The sequence below is a fragment of the Piliocolobus tephrosceles genome, chromosome 14, assembly GCF_002776525.5.
Source record: "Piliocolobus tephrosceles isolate RC106 chromosome 14, ASM277652v3, whole genome shotgun sequence".
Classification (NCBI taxonomy): domain Eukaryota; kingdom Metazoa; phylum Chordata; class Mammalia; order Primates; family Cercopithecidae; genus Piliocolobus; species Piliocolobus tephrosceles.
Window position 1 is genome coordinate 16788044 of NC_045447.1, and position 21463 is coordinate 16809506.

Sequence of the window (21463 nt, forward strand, 5' to 3'; positions counted from 1 at the left end):
GAGAGCTGGCAGAGGAAAATTGGCTTGGCATGGTGCTTCTGTCCTGGGCCGGCTGGTGGGAGGACTGAAGACAGACCCCGCAGGGTCCGGTGGGCTCATCTGCCCAGGCGCTGAGTGCTTCCTCTGTGCAGCCCCAGGAACAGGAAGCTCACAGTCTGATGGAGACAGACCAGCAAGCAAGCCTGAGGGATTGGGGTTATGCAAGGGGACAGCCAGGGCTCGGGGAGCACAGAGCCGAGAATAACCCACGTTTTCCTAAGGAGAGGCCACTGGAACTGGCTTGAGGGGCAAGAAGTGGCAGTGGAGCAGAAATACCAACTGGAAGTAACAGCAAATGCTGAGACAAGAGCCAGGAGAGGGCAAAGCGTGTTTGGGGCAGTGGAAGTCTATTATGGCTGCACAGAAGGTGGGAAGCAGGGGAGGCAGGTGCTGCAGAGGCTCCAGTGAGCAAGTGTGGGCTTATTTTAAAGGAGGTGGGAGCCACAGGAGGTTCTTGAGCAGGAATAAGCAGGTCAGAAGCTTATCCTGTGGTGGAGCAGGCTAGGATGGGTGGGAGGCACCAGCCCCAGGCCAGCAGGGCAGTGAGGAGGCTGGCACTGCACATCGGGCTGAGAGGATGAACCCTGACCCAGGGCAAGGGCAGGAAGAGGGGAGCTGAGTTCATAGGATGTATGACTCAAGGCCACAGCAGGGGAGGATAGGAGCCTAGAGTGCTTCTCTATCAGGCACATGGTGGCTGTGCAGGAAATGGTCATATCCAGCACGGAGTGCTCCCTGCTCTCACTGAGACCTGGCCTCTGCAGCAGAGGGGGTGAGGGGTCCATCCTCCCCCAAACTTCAGAGGCCGGGAACCACGACCAGGACTGGGGTAGGGGTTTGGAACATTTTGGAGACAATGGTGGTTTTCCAATCACTAGACTCAGGCAGTCTCTGCTTTTTTGGCTGAACAGAAGGTGATAAAAATGAGAAGAGAAAGAATAAGAGAGAAACAGAGAATCTGAGGCAGAAACAAAGAGAGAGACAGACACAGACACACTGGGCAACACAGTGAGAAACACAAGTTGCTAAAAACATTGCAGAGCACATTGAGACAGAAACACACACACAAAGACAGAGAGAGACGTAGAGAGAGGGAGAGGCACACAGACAGAGGCACACAGAGATGCAGACAAGGAGGGAGATGGAGACTCTGCTGAGAGATGCAGAGACTTGGCTGCTGTTTGGCCACTCCTCCAGCCGAGAATGCTAACTCTGCCGGGGCCTCTGCATCGGAGTATGTTGGTGGGTGGTGACAGGGGCTGCTGTCTCCTCTCTGTGTTGTGCTGAGCTAGTCCCTGCCTCCTTAGGTACCTCTTCCCTGTCAGGACCCTCTCTGTCCAGGACAGCCCCACTGAAATTTGAAAATGGAGATATCCATTGAGTGCCCCGTCTTTTCAATTGCGAATTTATTGAGCACCTACTGTTTGTTAACCTCTATGCCAGCTTTGCCTCCTTAAGCCTTCCGAATAACCTTGGTCAGGAACTTGAGAATCAGAGAGGTTAGGCTGCTCACCTGAGGCCACACAGCAAGTTCATCCTGAGATAAAACTCACACTCACGTCTGTCTGATGATGAAAGGTTGTTTTTGTTTTTTTTTTTTCTTTTGAGACAAGGTCTTGCTCTGTCACCCAGGCTGGAGTGCAATGGTGCAATCTTGGCTCACTGCAGCCTCGACCTCCCAGGCTCATGCGATCCTCCCATCTCAGCCTCCTAAGTAGCTGGGACTACAGGCATACATCACCATGCCCGGCTAATTTTGTTTGTTTTTTGTAGAGAAGGGGTTTCACCATATTGCCCAGGTTGGCCTCGAACTCCTGGGCTTAAACGGTCCACCCGCCTTGGCCTTCCAAAGTGCTGGGATTATAGGCATGAACCACCATGCCAGGTGTGATCCAAGGATTTTTTTTTTTCCATTGCTCCGTTGCTCCATTGCTCCATGGATTTAAATGCCTCTGCCTCAGAATGCTTTGGTTTCTTTCAGTACTTTTAGGTGTTTTTCTCCTCTCCCATTTCCCAGGTTTGGTTGGAAAGGGGGGGAATATGAAGGGATTAGGAGTAGTTGTCTGAGGTTCAGGGGCCTCCTGTGCCTTCCAAATTGTGCCTGCATCCTTCCACGGAAGGCTGGCAGCTTCTCCAGGCGCCCCCTCCCTCCCTGCAATCCCCTGGCCTCTTAAGAAGCTGGAGGAACAATTGCTAATCAGCTTCCGAGAGAGACAGGAATGAGTGGAGGAGCCAACAACGCGCCTCAATTACTGGCAGCTGGTCCCCTCCCCATGCGGCAGAGCCTGGCTCCCAGCTCTCCTTCTCAATTTCAGTTCTTCCTTCCTCTGCCTGATTCCTTCACATCCTGATGGAGCCACAGGGGTTGAGAGCTGACTTCTTAGGCCTCCTTCCTTCACTCATCTCGCCATAGTGAGGTCCCCAAAATGCAAATCACATTCTCATCTCTGAGCATTTGCACACCCTACTCCTTCAGCACGGACAGCCCTCCTCTATCTGGCAAACTCCTACCCATCTTGCAAAGACCGGCTTCCATGTCACCTCCTCTGTGAAGCCCTCCTGTCAGAGGTGTTTGAACCAGAGCAACTCCATCTTGAGTAGGGGCTAGGTGAAATGAGGCTGAGACCTCTTGGACTGTATTCCCAGACGATTAAGGCATTCTAAGTTATAGGATGAAATAGGAGGTCAGTACAAGATACAGGTCATAAAGACCTTGCTGATAAAGGAGCTTGCAGTAAAGAAGCCAGCTGAAACCCACCAAAACCAAGATGGCAATAAGATTGACCTCTGGTTGTCCTCACTGCTACACTCCCACCAGCACCATGACAGTTTACAAATGCCATGGCAATGGCAGGAAGTTACCTAATATGGCCTAAAAAGGAGAGGTATGAATAATCCACCCCTTGTTTAGCATATCATCAAGAAATAACCATAAAAACAGGCAACCAGCAGCCCTCGGAACTGCTCTATCTCTGGAGTTGCCATTCTTTATTCCTTTACTTTCCTAATAAACTTGCTTTCACTTTAAAAACTTTCCCTGAATTCTTTCTTGCGTGAGATCCAAGAACCCTCTCTTGGGGCCTGGATTGGGGCCCCTTTCCTGTAACTCTCCTAGACCTTTCTCACTCTTCCCAGGTAAACTTCCTTCCCTGGGCTCTCATAGCCATGTCCATGCTGTAACAGTCATGGTGTGTTGTGCCCAGGACAGGGCATGGCCATGCAGGCAGTCAGCATGGCAGCATGACGTTATGGGAATAGCACTGGGCCTGGAGCCTAGTGAGTTCTAGCTGTGGCTCTCACTTGGAGTCGGGCAAATTGCTAACTTGTGCTGCTTCTCCATCCTGACCCATCTCTACCTGGTTGCCATCCCCTTTTCCTCCAGGTCTCCAACCCTCCCCAAAGTCCACCTTCCCAGGGTTCCCTTTCCTCTCGTCTTCTCATTAGGAACGACTCACTCGGGGTCCCTGGGCTCCCTCTGGGCAGCGGTCCTGAGTGCAAGGTCACTGCTGCATCTCCAGCACACGGGGAGAGACGAATGAATGAACGGAACCTTGAATGTCTCATCTGTTAACTGGGGGTAGTAGTAATTCTGCCCTCCCAGGGCAGCTGTGGGTACAATCAAAGTTTGCTTTTTGCTGACTCTCAGTACACGCACTCTAACTATGCCTGTAAATGTTTATTGAGGGGAACTGAATTCCCCCAAGGCTGTTCTAATGGGATTCCCTCAGGCAGAACACCTGGAGAGTTCCCCAAAGGAGCAGCCTGCATGCTAGGATGGGAGGAGGGAAGGATGGGGAGGTGATGAAGGCAGGAGCCACAGGCCCCAAGATCCAGAGCGAGCAGGCTGGGACAACTCAGAACTCCAGACTGAGCTCCAAATTACAGCTGCTGCGGATGATCAGAACAGGGGAGACGGAGGGCCCTTGTAAGTGGCAGCTCCCACGCACACCAGGCCAGGAGAGAGGCTGGACTGGGGCCTCTGTGCTGTTCGGGCACCCAGTGCCTCCCCCAGCATGTCCCTGGCTCTTCTACTGGTGTCCTCTGTCTTTCCCAGTAATTCCCCAAGCACAGGACCTGGTATTCTGGCTCCTCCAGCAGAAAACCCTGCCCGTGGCGGGCAGCCAGCAAAGGTTCCTGAGTTGAGTGGGTGGAGGAATGGCCAAGAAGGATGGAGACCCCGAATCCTGGGCAAGGGAAGGGGCCAGTCGGCTAGGACATAAAGGACAGGGTAGGGATGATGGAGTCTGTCTCAGGGTAGCCCCTGGCCTAGGGCTGCTGCCACCAAGAGGGGTCTCCCCCACAATCTGAAATGCCTCTGACAATCAAAGCACAATGTGAAGTGGGAATCAGAAACCAACAGTATTCCTAACAGTCATTATAATAACAATGTGTGTGACAGCAATTGACATTTGCAGGACACTTTGTGTTTTATTTCCATCTCCTCACTTGATAAAAACTACTCAAGGTAGGCAAGGTTGGTCCTATTTAACAGGTGAAGGAACTGAGGATGGGGGAGGGCAGGGAAGGGTTGTGATGGGGAAGCACAGAGGAGACCCTCACCCAGGGGCCCAATCCCTTTGCCAGGCCTGGACTACAGCCCAGTGGCCAGAACTTCCCTTCTCCCTGAATTCTGTTTGGCTTCCTTGGTCTGTGGTCTGAGGCTCAGCTTGGAAATTTTGCCTTTTTTTTTTTTTTTTTTTTAATTCATGGGGGCTCAGGCACTTTCTCCGGAGTCATTCTATGGACTGCAGCTGGAGGATGGCGCAGGTGGTGGGCCAAGGTGTCAGATGGGCCAGGGTGGGAGACGTAGCCAGTGGAATCTGACTGAATTTGAACTCAGGCCCTGCTGCTAACTGGGCCAGCTTGGGCAGGTCGTGGAACCCAGCCAAGGCTCAGGTCTCTCATCTGTCTGCTGGGGACCATAACGGGCCCCCTCGACTCCTTGCCCAGGCTGCTCCCTTCATCAAGAATGCCCTTCCTGCCTTGCCCACTTGGGTATGAGCTCAGTGCCAGTCCTGTGGGCTGCTTTTTCCAACCTTCACTTAAAAATGTTCTCTCCCTCCCTCCCAGGTGTCCCAGGAGCCTGCGCGTCCTGTCCTCAGCATGGTTACTGTGTGCCAGGCACTGTGCTGGGCTCGGAGGAGGAAACAGTGCCCTGTTTCATGGAGCTCACTCACACCAATGGGGGAGGCTGTTCAAATGTCATGTCAAGTGTGATGAGGACAGCAAGAAGGCCCAGGGCGCTGGGAGGTCTACTCTGGGGTTCAGGGTTGGCCTCCCTGAGGAGGGGACTTTGGAGCAGAGACTGGAGGATGAGGGAGTTGGCCAGGAAGAGGAAGCTTTGGGTGTCATGACTTTGAGGAGAGAAGCCAGCATGTGGGAGGAACTGGTGCTTGGAGCAATGGCTGGGAAATGGAATGTGAGGATGGGGGTTGAAGGGGGTGGGGGAACAGATCATCCAGGGCCCATGGGCCACCTTAAGGTATTTCTGGGGGCCAGAGTTGTGACCAACTGAACCTGGGGTCCTCAAAGCACAAGCCATTTGGTGCCTGAAAGCAGGTGGCAGCTCCAAGGCTGGGCAGCAGGGCATAGATGTGGGCTGGGGGGATACAGCCTGGCCAGCCACCATGGCTGCCACGGGCCAGGTGGGGTGATCCTGAAATCCCCAGATCCAGCTGTCCCCAGCTGAGAGGAATTCCAGGTTATACCATGCCCTGGGAGGGAGGCTCCCAGCTGGCCAGCAACCCTTCAGATAATAGAGGCTGAAGCTTGGAAGAGCAGGTGGAGCAGAGCTGGTTGGCAGCAGAGTGGGGTCTGGGCAGATGGCACTGGGCAGAGCTGCAGAACAGCCGACCGGGCCCCCACCAATTCTTATTTCCTCTGGGTGAGGCAGATAAAGTCCCTGCTCCCATAACTGGCTTGTCAAGCAGGGGCCTAGTTTCTCTACGGTAGAATGGGGATGGTCTCAGTGCCCACCTCACAGCACTGAGTGAAGGGTCAATGTCAGTGAGGTGGAGCACGTCACACAAACATAGCACCCAGTGCCCAGGAGGTGCTGCAAAAGCATTTCCCGTTGCTCCAACTCAGACCGGGTCTGCTCTCAGCGCTCATGGCCTCTTGGGGGAGCCTGCCCTGCCAAGAATAAACCTGAGACCAGGGTCAGAGAAAGGGATGCAGGAGCTCAAAGGAGGGAGCATCATTCTGGCTCAGGCAGACATAGGGAGAGAAAAGGAGGTGTAGTCAGGGTAGGCTTCCTGGAGGTGGTGGCCTTGAAGCCCATCCTTGCAGGATGGATAGGACTCCCACAGGCAGACATTGGTGGAGAGACAGCCCAGGAGAATGGAAGTGTGATGCTTGGGGGCCAGTGTGGGCAAGAAGATTTGTCTGTGTCCAAGTGCCTGGCTCAAGTGTGTGCTTGCTGAATGCAACAGAGGCCTGGGGTGCTGGGAGGAACCTGAAAGGTCTCTCCTGCTGCCTCACCTTGACCTCCAAATAGATTTGACCCTCATGTTAGAACCAGGAATGGGGAGAGGTCAGGGGAGTGGAGAAAGTGAGAGGTATTAGCAGACACAGGGCCCCGATGTCACTGGCATCCCCCATGCAGGGGGCTCCTCTTCAAGCCCCACCCACACTCCATAACAGGTGGGCAATAACATGGGGCTGGTTAGAAACCCCAGCCCTCAAGCACCCTTTCCCTGGGGACCAGGCCAAAGCTGGGCCCAGGAAGCCAGTGGCCAGGTATCTCTATCCACCTGTTAGGGACACGCCCTGAACTGGTTTGGGGTGGTTTTCTTGGAAAGGCTGTATTTTGAGATGGTGGTGGCGAGTTGTTGCCGAACCTGGCCTATCTTTTTGGGACTCTGGGACTGGGTATCCCTGAAGGTGGTGGTGCTAGAGGATTAGTCACTTCCCCCTATCTGAGGGCAGCCTGCCTAAGGCAGGGCCCGGTGGGACAGGCCTTGGCCGCTATGCAGTTCCTCACTGGACCTCTTCCTCCTGCTGCAAAGACGGGGCCTTCACCCCTAGGGTGCTCAAGCTGTCCCCTCACCAGGCTTCCTCTCTGCATGCCAGTGACCTCCAGCTGCGTTCCTCTTGCCGGCCTCTGTTGCCTCCTGGCTCTCCCAGTATACCCTACCACCTCCCTGCCCCACCCTGCACAGGTTCCCGGCTCCAAGGTTAGGGGGAAGAGAGGATCAGTGGTAGCATGCAGATTCAGGCCCTCACCAGGAGTGGGGGCTGGGGATGGGGGCGCCCAGCTGATCTGCTCTGGCCTCCCTTACTCCTCTCCCTTTCTCCTTGCTCCCTCCCGGGACACCTGGCTTCTTAAGATTCTTCCTGGCCTGGGGCTAAGAATCTTAAGATTCTTCCAAACCTCTGGGCCTGGGCCTTAGCTGCCTCCGGGCCCAACAAGCTAATGAAAACATCAGTCACTTGGAGACCGGATGTTATGGATCTGGTCTCTTGACAGCAATTTTACCTGAACTGTCTGGTGTAATTCTCAACAATATTATCAATCCTGTTTACAGACAGAAAATTGAGGCTGGAAGGTCACTCTGTACTCTTGCCCCATGTCTTCCTCTGGAGGCTGACAGACTGTCGAAGATCTCTCCTCCCCCAGATTCCTCAGCCACACCCGGCTTCCTCTCTCTCCCATCCTGTCTCCTCTGAACAAGCAAATTCCCACAGGTTTCTCCCACTCCGCCTGGGCACATCCCTGGAGCTTCTCTGGTTCCAGAAATATAGACCAGGGAAAGTTGAAGACAGGGACAGTATCTGACAACCCCAACATCCAGGCTATTGTCCCACAGTGTTGACGGAAATATAGGCTGGGAGAGGTCTCCACTGCTCCGCAGACATCTCAAATGCAACACTCCAAGACTGAGCTCACCGTTGTCCCCCAAACCTGCATCTCCTTCTGGTTCCATTTTAGCCAATAACACCTCCATCCATCTCTCAGTTGGGCAAGCCACAGCCAGGGAGTCCCCTGGACTTCTACCCCTTCCTCGCCTCCCACTTCACCTCCCAGACATCTCTAGGTCTGTGCCCTTCTCTTCTTCCCCACGGTCCAAACTGTGCCCCACACCGCAACTGTGCCTGGCATGCAGTGGGTATTCCATGAACATGTGTTGAATGAGTGAATGCCTAGTTTAGGCTCTGGTCAGCTGCCTCCAGACTCCTTCCCTCCAAGTCTTTCTCTACTCAGTAGCCAGAAACACATGGAAAAGCTCGATCTAGTCCTGTCCTGCTCTGGTTCCAAACCCTCAATATCCCACTGCTGAGCTCAGGCTTTTGCTCACACTCACTCCTTAGGCTTGCAAGACCCTGTGTCACTCACTGGCCCTGCCTGCCTCCGCAGCCTCCCCCGTCCACTGCTTTATATGGATGTCCCACATAACACTATTCTTGTTAGCCACCTGCACCAGGCTGATTCACACTTCTGTCTTTGCACGAGCCAGCCCCCCCCCCACCCCCCCGCCTAGAAAGCCTCCCCACCCCTCCCCATCTGCCTGGTGAGCTCTCCCTGCTGCGGGAGCCCATTCAAAGGTCACCTCACTCTGGCTAAGAGGCCCAACTTGACCGCCCTGTTTGTCTATTATATCACTTCAACTCCGCTGTTATTTATGGATGCACCTGGCCTCATGGTGGACAGAGAGCATCACCAGGCCCCAGGGGCCTTATCTTACTCATCCCTATGTGGAGCTCCCAGCACAGGCCTTGGCACAGAAGGCTGGAGTGAAGGAAGCATCTGTTGAGCCTGAGGCGCCTGAAAGGCCATGTACAGGTGCAGGAGCATGCATTATTACCTTTATCTTGTCCATCCAGTTCACCCCTTAAACCAACAAGGAAAAGGATTTCTTCTCAAATTGGCCCACTTGGGAAGACTTGGGATTGATTTTCCTTTGTATATTTTTATTTTTACTTTTTACTTGCTTTCCAAAGTTAGGTTAGAATTGAGCTATCAGTGGTGGGTTTTTTGTAGCACAAATCCACTGACACATTTCAACAGCCCCTGCTTCTTGACCTGAGTGAGGCATCTCTCTTGATTGCACGCAGATGATTACTTTGTAAAATATTTTTAAACCCTGACAGCTCTCCAGAGAAGGCTGTTGTTAGGAGAGTGTGGTTGCTTTCAATTTCTCTTGACCTTTTAGGAAAAGTTGTTTGAAATTTGATGTTTATTCTCTGCCTTCACAGAGAGCTTGGAGAATCTAAGATGGTATCGTGTTCTCAGTTATTTTCTTTCCAGTTTACTGCTGCACAAGCCTGGCCTTTATTCTGTTACCTGCAGATAGAGTATGGTGCATCTCCTCTTCTTCCGATGGCTGGTATGACAGTCCAGTGAGGGAGACGGGAAATCATCCCCTAGGCTTAGTGGTGATGGCACAGGAATGCCTGGTGCATGGAGCCTGGCCAAAGACACGGCATTTCCATATCATCTTTACCAATTTGTAAAATGTCATAGATAACAGAGCTCTTAAGGGGTGATACGGTTTGGCTGTGTTCCCACCGAAAATCTCATCTTGAATTGTAATCCCCATAATCCCCACATGTCAAGGGAGAGACCAGGTGGAGATAATTGAATCATGGGAGTGGTTTCCCTGTGCTGTTCTCATGAGAGTGAGTTCTCACGAGATCTGATGGTTTTATAAGTATTTGGTAGTTCCTCCCGCGTTCATTCCCCTTCCTGCCACCTTGTGAAGAAGGTGCTTGCTTTCCCTCTGCCTTCCGCCATGATTGTAAGTTTCCTGAGACCTCCTCAGCCATGCTGAACTGTGAGTCAATTAAACCTCTTTCCTTTACAAATTACTCAGTCTTGGGCAGTTTTTTATAGCAGTCTGAAAACAGACTAATAAAAGGCACATCTGTGCCAAACTCTTCATTTGGCATGGGGGAAATGAAAGGCCAGAGGGTGCAGGGCCATGCCAGGGTCTCTCAGTGAGTTAGGACATGGCCAGGAGGTGACAGTATAATAGAATGGTGGAATGGAAAAAACACAGACTTAGCGCTGGACAGACTGAGGCTTGAACTTCAAATCTGTCACTTACTCACTGTGTGGCTGAATAAAAGCCTTCCTTTGTCTCAGCCTCAGTTTCCTCAATTCTAAAATGGAAACCATAGTAATCACCAGCATTTGTAGAGCATTTTTGTGCAGGCTCCATGCATATTTCAACTCACTTACTTTGCACAACACAATTCTGAGATATTACTGTTATCACTCCAATTTTAATTTTCATTAACAACATTTTTTTTTTTTTAAATGAAGCCTCCTTATGTTGCCCAGGCTGGTCTTGAACCCCTGGGCTCAAGTGAATCTCCCACCTTGGCCTCCCAAAGTGCTGGGATTACAGGTGTGAGCCACTACACACCTGGCCCCACTCCACTTTTTAGATGAGGGAAAGCAGGGGACAGAGAAGTTATACAACTTGCCCAGGGTTGTAAAGAAGATTCCGACCCAGGCAGTCTGACTACTCCACATCGGGGGTCAGCAAACTTTGGTGGGTGGATCAAATGTGCCCCAGTACCTGATCTTTTTACAAAAGCATTATTGAGATATAATTCGCATACTATACAATTCATGTCTTTAAATGTACAATTCAGTGGTTTTTAGTATATTCAAGACTGTGTATCCACCACCATGATCTATTTTCATTATCCTGAAAAGGAAACCCTATACCTCTTTTTTTTTTTTGAAATAGAGTCTCACTCTGTCACCCAGGCTGGAGTGCAGTGGCGCGATCCCGGCTCACTGCAACCTCTGCCTCCCGGGTTCACCCCATTCTCCTGCCTCAGCCTCCCCAGTAGCTGGGACTGCAGGCACCCGCTGCCACGCCTGGCTAATTTTTTGTATTTTTTTTTAGTAGAGAAGGAGTTTCACCATGTTGGCCAGAATGGTCTCGGTCTACTGACTTCGTAATCTGCCCACCTCGGCCTCCCAAAATGCTCAGATTACAGGCATGAGCCACTGTGCCTGGCCAACCCTGTACCTCTTAACCATCATTCTCCATTTTCTCCATGTCCCCCATCCCTAGAAAACCACTAATCTACTTTCTCTGTGTAGATTTATCAATTCTGGACATTTTATATGAATGGAATCATACAATGTGTGGTCTTATGTGTCTGACGTCCTTTCACTTAGCATAATGTTTTCAAGGTTCATGTATCAGTACTTTATTCCTTTTTAAAAACAATTTCCATGTTTGCTATAAATCTTACTTTCTGCATCCCAAGTCTTCCTCTTTCTCATTTTACTCCCTCATTTTGGGGGAGCACATTCTCAGTTGTTCCTCAAAAGTGTACTTGGAATATAAATTTTTGAGGCCTAGAATGTCTGAAAATACTATTCTAGTTTCATACTTGATAGTTTGGTTGGGTACAGAATTCTCCATCACTTGACTTACAATTTTGAAGGCACTGTTCTACTATCTTCATTCTGTGTTGTGGAGAAATCTCATGTCATTCTGTTTCCCATTCCTTTTGTTTTCACTGTCCCTCCTACTTTCTTTCTCTGGATATATTTAGGATTTTATCTTTCTCAGTGTACCAAAATTTAACACGATGTGGCTTGGCATGTGCCTATTCTATTTTCTGGGCTGGATACACAATGAGCTTGTTTAATTTGGAAATTAGTATCATTATATACTGATAAATTTCTTACATTATCTATTATTTCATTCCTTTTTATTTTTATTTTTTTTGAGACAGAGTCTCACTGTCTTGTCCAAGCTGGAGTGCAGTGGTACTATCTCGGTTCACTGCAACCTCTGACCCCTGGATTCAAGTGATTCTCCTGCCTCACCTTCTGGAGTAGCTGGGACTATAGGTGCACACCACCATGCCCAGCTAATTTTTGTATTTTTGGTAGAGATGGGGTTTCACCATATTGGCCAGGCTGGTCTGGAACTCCTGACCTCAGGTGATCCACCTGCCTCGGCCTCCCAAAGTGCTGGGATTAAAGACATGAGCCACTGCACCTGGCCTATTTCATTCCTTCTTATTGCTAAATAATATGTAATTGAATGGCTGTACCACATTTTATTTATCCATTTATCACTTGATGACATTTGGATTGTTTCCACTTCTGGGCTATTATAAATAGTGCTGCTATGCACATCTATGTGTACGTTTTTGTGTGGACACACGTTTTCACTTTCCTTGGATTTTTCCACCTGGGAGTGGAGTCACTGGGTCATATAGTAACTCTATGTTTAACCATTTGAGGCACTGCCAGACTGTTAACAAAGCACCATTTTGCATTTCCACCAGCAGTATGAGAGCTGCAATTTCTCTACAACCTCACACTTACTGTCTTTTTGATTCTAACTATCCTAGTGGATGGGAAGCAGTATCTCACTGTGATTTTGATTTGCATTTCCTTGATGGTGAATGATATTGAGGATCTTTCCTGCTTATTTATTTATTTATTTATTTATTTTGAGATGGAGTTTTGCTCTTGTTGCCCAGGCTACAGTGCAATGGCGCGATCTTGGCTCACTGCAACCTCCGCCTCCCGAGTTCAAGTGATTCTCCTGCCTCAGCCTCCCAAGTAGCTGGGGTTACAGGCATGAGCCATGACACCCAGCTAATTTTGTACTTTTAGTAGAGACAGGGCTTCTCGATGTTGGTCAGGCTGGTCTCAAACTCTTGACCTCAGATGATCCTCCCACCTTGGCCTCCCAAAATGCTGGGATTACAGGCCTGAGCCACTGCACCAAGCTTCGTGCTTGTTTTTGTAAATAAAGTTTGGAACACAGCCATGCTAGCTCATTTGTTTACATGGTGTCTAGCTGGTTTCTCACGATAATGGCAGACTTCGGTGGTTGTGACAGAACCTACAAAACCTAAGATATTTATTATATGGTCCTTACAGAAAAAGTTTGCTGATTCCTTCTCTACACTATGGAGGCTTATAATCTTGCTGTGAAGGTTTGTTTATATCAAGTTCCCAATATACTGGAAGTGTTAAGCAAATGTAAGTTTCTTCCCTCCCTCCATCCTTCCCTCCTGCCACTCCTCTCTCTCTTCCTTTCTTTCCTAGGGCTCTTTCTCAGAGCAGACAAAATTAGGCCTCCATCTGCAGCTCTAATTTCTCCCTAAAGCTATCTTCACTTCCCTCTGGCTTGCCCCTCAGGTATGTCTATCTGCCAGGTGCCAGGTGTGGCTGCCCAAAGGTACCTCTGTCTTTCATCAGCCTTCTCCAGGAGGCTTCCCAGGGCAAGGGCTCCACGTGAGGTGTTGCTAGTCTGGAGGTCTTCTAGTGGCCATTCTTCCCCCCAAGACAAGGGGGTGCCAGCCTCGAGGCCGATGGCAGCTTCAAGCTAATCTCCCAGGGAGAGGGATGCCTTGGAGGAAGAGGCCCAGGGGGAAGGAAGCTGGGATCACCCCCACTAATCCTCATGATGATAACTAGAGGGGGGCAGGCTCCCCAGTGCTTCCAGAGACCCTTTCCTGAAGTCGAGGAGCCCCAGGGCAGAGACCAGGACTGTGGGACCCCAGATTTACTGCCCTCTCCCAAGCGTCTTCCTTGGCAAAGTGAAAACATTGAAAGGATGAGTCTTTTGGGGACACTGAGGAGGGAGGAGGAGGAAACTGGGAGTCTCTGAAATTAGGCTGGTGAGAGGGGAGCCCTGGCCAAGTTCCTGGTGCCTGAGGAAAGGACAATGCTGATGTGCCTGAGTAGCAGGAGGGACCCCAGTTCCCTCCCATCGTGGTCCCCTTCCCACAGCCCCCACCCACCACCCCTGGGCTGCTTAACTGCGGTAGACTCCTCACTGGTCTCCTCACCCTGATCCTGCCCCTGACCCCTCTTCCAAGGCAGAATAAAGCTAAGGGTCAGCCTCTGGGCCCGGGTTGGCATACGAGCTCCAAAACTTCCAGCTGAGTGACTTTGGGCACCCACTTACTTTCCTTGTACTGCTTCCTGATCTATAAAATGGGGGAGACCAATGCTGTCTACCTCCTCAGCTGCTGTGAGCCATAAACTCGATAATCCATGCAAAGGGTTTAGAACAATAAATGTTAACTTGCTTTTATTTCTCAATGTGCAGAGTGTTATTTCTGAAATACAAATCTGACCATGTCAGTCCTCTGCTTAAAACCCTCCTGGGGACCCCTGAAGCTATGGGAAGGAGCTTGTTTTGTTTTTGTTTTTGAGACAGGGTCTCACTTTGTCACCCAGGCCCTAGTGCACCTGTCAGGGCCTTTCCCTGAGTGATCGGTTCTACTAGGCGCCCTGGTCTTGTCCCTCTCCCCTCCTCTGGGACATCCCTCCTTGACTTCCACACACATTATGGACACATGGGTGTGCAGAAGTGGAAAGGGGTACTCAGTGTACAGACATCATGTGGCATTTTGCAAGCCATGAAGCAGGGCCCCACTCCAGTGGTCTTTTGGTCACTGTGGGTCCCACTGTTTGCTGTTGTGTTTGAAAATAGCCTCTGGCCTTATGCCTCTCCACCCAAGTAGATAATGTATGGTGTGGGTTCTTAAAACTTGGAATCAGTTAAAATGTGTCTTTTTTTTTTAGTCTTGCTCTGTTACACAGGCTGGAGTGCAGTGGAGCAAGGGAATCAGTTAAAATGTATCTTATTTTAAACAAAACTAATCCATGCTATTAGAAGTCAGGAAAGCGATTACCCTAGGGTGGGGCTTCCAGGGTGCTGGGGATGTTCTGATTTTTGATCTGGGTGTTGGTTTCATGGGTCTTTTCAGTTTATGAAAATCCATCAAACTTTTCTGTGCGTATATTATCCTTCAATAAAAATGTCAAAACTCTGTTTGTTTTGGTAATTTCCTCTTTCACCCCTATACCCCTTGACATACCTGTAGATACAGAACAATGCCCAGGCTAAATAATTCATAATCCAATTCCATAAGTGCAATTTACTCTGTGCTGGGCCCTGTGCTGCGGGCCCAGGGGACTGAATCAACCACAGCCCAGGCCTCCAGGAACTCCTGGTCTGTGGGGACGGGGAAATGCAGCCTAGCATGGGGTGGAGAGGTCATACAAGCAGATCCAAGAGGAGAGGATGGCACTGCTTTCTAGAGAATCATAAAGCCAAGAGGAACATAGGGGTCTAACAGAGATCAACAGGTTACTTGAGGGTTTGGTATGTGCCCGCCGTTTCTGTTCTAAATGCTTTTCCATGTGGTGGCTAACTTAATCCTCAAAGTAACAGGAACACTGGGAGACAGGTACTATCATTTTCACCTTTTCACAGTGAGGAGAGAATCACAGAAGAGCCAGGTAACCTATCTAAGTATAATCAGCCAGCAAGCCGGAGAGATGAGACTTGAACCCAGGCTGTCAGCTTCAGAACTCATGCTCAGCCTCCAGGCTAAACTGTGCTGTGGGGAAAACAATGCTCAATTAAATGCCTAAATACACAACGAGGCTTGACATACAGATGTGCTCCATGAACAATGGCTACTATTGACAATAAGAAAGAAACAACCTATTAGAGAAAAAGTTAACCTGAAACTGAACATGACGCCTTTTGCTCATTCATTAAGATCGGCCACGCCCCTTTCCAGGAACTGGGTGCCCCCGGGAGCTCAGCCATACCCTAAGAAAAGGAGATTTTGTAGCTGGGCCTGAAGGATAAACTGAGCGGATTGGGTCAGGTGAGCTGCGAGGGAGGGTGCACCAGGCAGCGGGAGCAATAGTGGCAAAAGCCCAGAGGTGCAAAAATCGCAAGCTGAGCTAGGCAGAGCTCGCGATTCAGATGCGCTTCAGCCTTCTTCTTCTTAAAACTGGACCTCAGGCGCCACCTGGTGGCGACCCCAGATACTAACAGGGCAGAAACAGCCAACTGGGGTAAAAGTTGCCCACACCCCTCTCTCCCAGACTGTTTATTTCTTCTGTCTCTCCCCACAAATGGATTTGCTGTAAAACGGACTTTTACAGCTGTTAACGTCCATTTAAAAATTTAAAAAGTTAATTGACTTTGAAAGAGACAAGGTGTTGGGATGTGGATGAGATGGAAGTGATAAAGACATGGTGAGGTCAGTGTCAAAACCAGCCCCTTCCTGGCTGGGCGCAGTGTCTCCCGCCTGTAATCCCAGTACTTTGGGAGGTCGAGATGGGTGGATCACTTGAGGTCAGGAGTTTGAGACCAACCTGGCCAATATGGCGAAACCCTGTCTCTATTAAAAGTACAAAAATTAGCCCATGTGTTGGTGAGCGCCTGTAGTCCCAGCCATTCGAGAGACTGAGGCATGAGAATCGCTTGAACCCAGAAGGCAGAGGTTGCAGTAAGTGGAGATCGTGCCACTGCACTCCAGCCTAGGCAACAGAGTGAGACCCTGTCTCAAAAACAAAAACAAAACAAGCTCCTTCCCATAGCTTCAGGGGTCCCCAGGAGGGTTTTAAACAGAGGACTGACATGGTCAGACTTCTATTACAGAAAGAACGCTCTGAGCATTGAGAAATAACAACAACTAAGATAAAATTTTAATTTAAAAGTACATTGATTTTCCAGTTATCAAAGCAATGCATACTCATTGTAGAAAATGTGGAAATTATAGAAAAGAATAAGGAAGAAAATAAGTCACCCTTAATTCAATCACCCAGAATAACCACTGTTAATATTTTGGCATATTTGTCTCCAGTGTTTTTCTCTGCATATAATTTTCATAGAGCTGAGGATTAAACTCGCTGATGTTTAAATGTATGTTGAGTATTTTTGTGGACAAAGGCTTGGTGTGGGAATGAGTGTGGGTGTTGGGACCTGGTGCTGGTGTCAGACCACTGTGAGTTTGAATCCTGTCTTTGCCTTTACTAGCTGTGACTTGGGCAAGTGCCTTCTCTTCTCAGAGTAGTAGCAATTTCCTTCACCATCTGTAAAATGTGATTGACAATGGGACCCATCCCAGAGCTGTTTTACAGATTAAATGACATGATGCATGCAAAGTGCTTAGGACAGTGCCTGTCGCAGAGAGGTTACAAACCAGTAACAGATTACTACCTAAAGCTTTGTCTTTCCGACTCTTATCAGCAATCTCTAGAAATGAGACTGATTTCAGGGTTCAAGGATATGAAAAGCCACAAGGTTGTTATGGTTTGGCAAAACTGAGTGGAAATTTTTAAGCAAGATCGCATGTCTCCAGCACCACAGCTGTTCTCATTTGTCTCTATATTCTTCCAGACCCTGTTTACGCAGAGCACTTTTTAAGCATTGTAATTGCAATGCTTGCACCAGTTCCCTTAATGTTACATCATCAACATTTTCCTAAGCGGTTGAAGCTGTCATTGACAGCATTTGCTGTAATTCACTTAACCATTTTTTAATTGTTGAATATCTGGGAAGTCTAATTTTTCTTTCATTCATTCATTCATTCATTCATTCATTCATTCAAGAAACAGTTCCAGAATGCCTACTCTCTGCCAGGCACTGAACTAGGCACTGGGATATTGTGGTCAACAAGAACAATACACCCTTTATATTCTGGTACCCAGACCCTGGCTGGCAAGATAGGCTATAACAACTAAACAAACAAGTAACACTCCAACTGTAAACTATACTGAGTGCTGGGAAGGAAAAGGAGAGAACTCCCAGAGAACTTTATTTTCACATTTGTGTATTTTTTGGAAGTAATCCTAGTCCTGAAATCCAACCTGCTTTTACTTCTTAGCAGACACAGCTGAAGCTTTTCTCGGAGGAGTCTCGTGTGGGTTTGGATTTTCCACTAACACATGTTAGAATTTCCCGAGAAGTCAAGGGTGCCATGGCATTCAAAGATCTGACAGTTGGGCTCAAGTGGGCCTTGTTTCCTTTCTTTTCTCCCTTCCTCCAAGGCTTGTATTTCAACCGGTCCAGTCTGCTTCCTGACTCCTTGAAGAAGTAGATGATTATCCCCTTCTTAAATCTTGCTTCACCTTTTCCTCACCTTCTCTCTCAGTACAGGGCCTCCATGAGCCCTGGGAGTCTTTAAGTCAATGGGCAAAAGCACCCCCCTCCCATGGACAAAGCCTTGATGGGTGAGGCTTTGCACCCATTGGATTTCAACAACCACAAGGTCCCTTGCATGACTGCAGCAGCCCTATCCATAGTTCTGCAATGACTACCCCGCCTAACTTTCTATTGACCTGATTCCTATTCCACCTTGAATACTCAGTTTATAGTCTCTCTCTTATAGGAAGCCTGGTCTGGCTTTCTAATTCACAGTAAATTATCTATTTCTTGAGCTACTGGGTGAATTTTATTTTTTACTCTTTGCCTCATTGGCACTTAATCATATACTCCCTCATGATACTTCCTATTTTCCTTTCTTGCATCATTATTTCATCTGAATAAGTCTGACTTAGATGGAAAGATCAGAGGTATCTGTGCAGATGTATCATTTATACTGAATGCTGAAGGAGCAGTAGCCAGAGATCTAAGGAAAGGCAGAGGGAAGGGCATGTGCAAAGGCCCTGAGGCAGAAGAGGTCTCAGGATGTGAAGCCAAAATGAATATTTCTATATGGGATTGTCCTTACAGATTTGACGTATGAGGCTGAAAATGACTCATTCATTAATACATCCATACTACTTTGTTCATCCTACCATGAACAAAGCAAGGGCCACTGTGTTCAAGACCGAGGAGATGGGGATACAGAGATGAATCAGACAAGATTTGTTCTTGCCCAGACTAATGGTGGAGGCTGAGATGATTTCTAGATAGTGTGACAGACAGACCAGGGTTGAGAGTTGTGGATAATTATGGGTGTGAATAGAAGAGCACAAAGAGTAATTATTTCTGCCTGGAGCACTGGGAAAAGTTTGTCTAAGAAGAGACAGGAAGAAGGGAAGTCCAGACAGAAGGAACAGTGTTTACAAAGGCATGGAGGCAGGGAAGGGGGGGGGTGATTTCAGAAATTGTAATCAGGAAGGGCCTCTTAGGACAATCAGTGTTCTTGGACTTTATCTGTAGATGGTCACAAACCAGGGGAGGTTTCTAAGCAGGAGAGTGGCAGGTCTGGTGTGGAGAATGGGTGGGTATGCGGCAGAGACTGGAGGCGGGCTAACGGCAGAAGCCTGAATTGGGGCAGTGATGATAGAGATAGATAAGAAAGAGGAGCTTTCTCTCTCTCTCTTTCTCTCTCTCTCTCGAGTCTTGCTCTGTTGCCTAAGCATGCAGTGGCATGATCTCTGTTCACTGCAGCCTCTGCCTCCTGGGTTCATGAGTTTTGTGCCTCAGCGTCCTGAGTAGCTGGGATTAGAGGCACACACCATCCTGCCCAGCTAATTTTTTTTTTTTCAGACAGTGTCTCGCTGTGTTGCCCAGGCTGGAGTGCAGTGGTGCGATCTCGGCTCACTGCAGCTCCGCCTCCCAGGTTCACACCATTCTCCTGCCTCAGCCTCCCCAGTAGCTGAGCCTACAGGTGCCCGCCACCACGCCCGGCTATTTTTTGTATTTTTTAGTAGAGACGGGGTTTCACTGTGTTAGCCAGGATGATCTCGATCTCCTGACCTTGTGATCCGCCTGCCTTGGTCTCCCAAAGTGCTGGGATTACAGGCGTGAGCCACCGCGCCCGGCCTTCTTTGTATTTTTAGTAGAGATGGGGTTTCACCATGTTAGCCAGGCTGGTCTGAAACTCCTGGCCTCAAGTGATTCGCCCGTCTCGGCCTCCCAAAGTGCTGGAATTACAGGCGTGGGACAACGCACCTGGCCCAGAGAGCGAGATCTCAACATAAAACCTCTAATACTTGGCGATAGACTGGCTTTAGCAGGCCAGGGAGAGGGATAAGAGCAAATTTCAAGCATGGATGACTGAATGAAGGTGGTGCCACTTGCTGAGATCAGGGACACCAGGAGGAGGGACAGGATTTGGGGGGTAGGTTCGTGGAGAGAGATGGGGGGACAGTGAGGCCTTCTTACTAGGACCACGGACAGCTCCAAGTATTTCCAGAGGACTTGAAACAGACTCCATGAGTGGTTCTTGCCTCCGCTGCCTTAGAATCAGCGGAGGAGCTAACTTAACATGCAGATTCCCAGGTCTACCCAGATGCGCTGCATCAAAGTCTCTGGGGGTGGGGTCCAGGAGCCTGCATTTTAAATAAACACCCCAGGTTGCTTCCATGCAAGTGCCCAGACGACCATACTTACAGAAACTCTGAAATAAAGTCATGAAGGGAACAGATGCGAGCGCCCTCTGCTGCTAAAAAGGAGGTTTGGACCTCTTAAGTTTATGACTTGGACATTTCAAGGCAGTTTATTCAGCAAGTGAAACCCCTGGACTAAAGCAAAGAAACAAGACACCTGGAGAGATGAGAGGGGAAGAAGGGCCACGTTCCTTGACAACTTCTGTGCTTCTTTCACCCTATAGTGCCGAGCGAGGCAAAGTTCCCCTGTGTGCAGTCGTGGCCGCTGTGGTCAGTCTGGGGCGCTGTTACACCTTCTCAACCCCACTTCCTAAAAAAACAAATGTGGTTCCCTCAGGCGGGAGGGGAGAGCTTTCTCCTTGGTTTAGCTTTAAAATGATGGCAACTCCCAAAAATGGAAAGCAGGGGCTCAAACAGATATTTGTGTATCAATGTGAACCGACATTCTTCACAATAGCCAAAAGGTGGAAACAACCTAAATGTCCATTGACAGATGAATGAATAAAAACAAGGAGGTGAATGCACACGATGAAATATTATTCAGTCTTAAAAATGAGTGAAATTCTGACTCATGCTACAATATGGAGGAACCTTGAGGACATTATGCTACGTGAAATAAGCCAGACAAATACTGCATGATTCCACTTATATGAGGGGCCAGGAATAGTCAAATTCATAGTCAGAAAGTAGAATAGTGTTTCCCAGGGACTAGGGCAGAAGGGAATCCGGACTTATTGTTTCACAGACACAAAGTTTCAGTTTGGGAAGATAAAAGAGTTCCGGAGACCCATAGTGGTGCTGGTTGCACAACAATGTGAGCGTACAGAATGCCACTGAAATGTACACTAAAATGGCAAATTTTGTTATGTATATTTTACCACAACAAAAAAAGTGATAGCAGAAAAAGCAATCAGGCTGGATTTGGTGGCTCACGCTTGTAATCTCAGCACTTTGGGAGGTTGAGGCAGGTGGATCATCTGAGGTCAGGAGTTCGAGACCAGCCTGGCTAAGATGGTGAAACCCCATCTCAACTAAAAATACAAAAATTAGCTGGGCGTGATGGCCGGCTCCTGCAATCTCAGCTACTCAGGAGGCTGAGGCTGGAGAATCCCTTGAACCCGGGAGGCAGAGGCTGCAGTGCGCAGAGATCGCACCATTGCATCCCAGCCTGGGCGACGAGAGTGAAACTCTGTAACAACAACAACAACAACAAAACAAAAACAAACAAAAAACAACAACAAAAGAAAGAAAGAAAGAAAGAAAGAAAGAAAGAAAGAAAGAAAGAAAGAAAGAAAGAAAGAAAGAAAGAAAGGAGAAAGCAGTCAGGTTGGACGGGGTGGT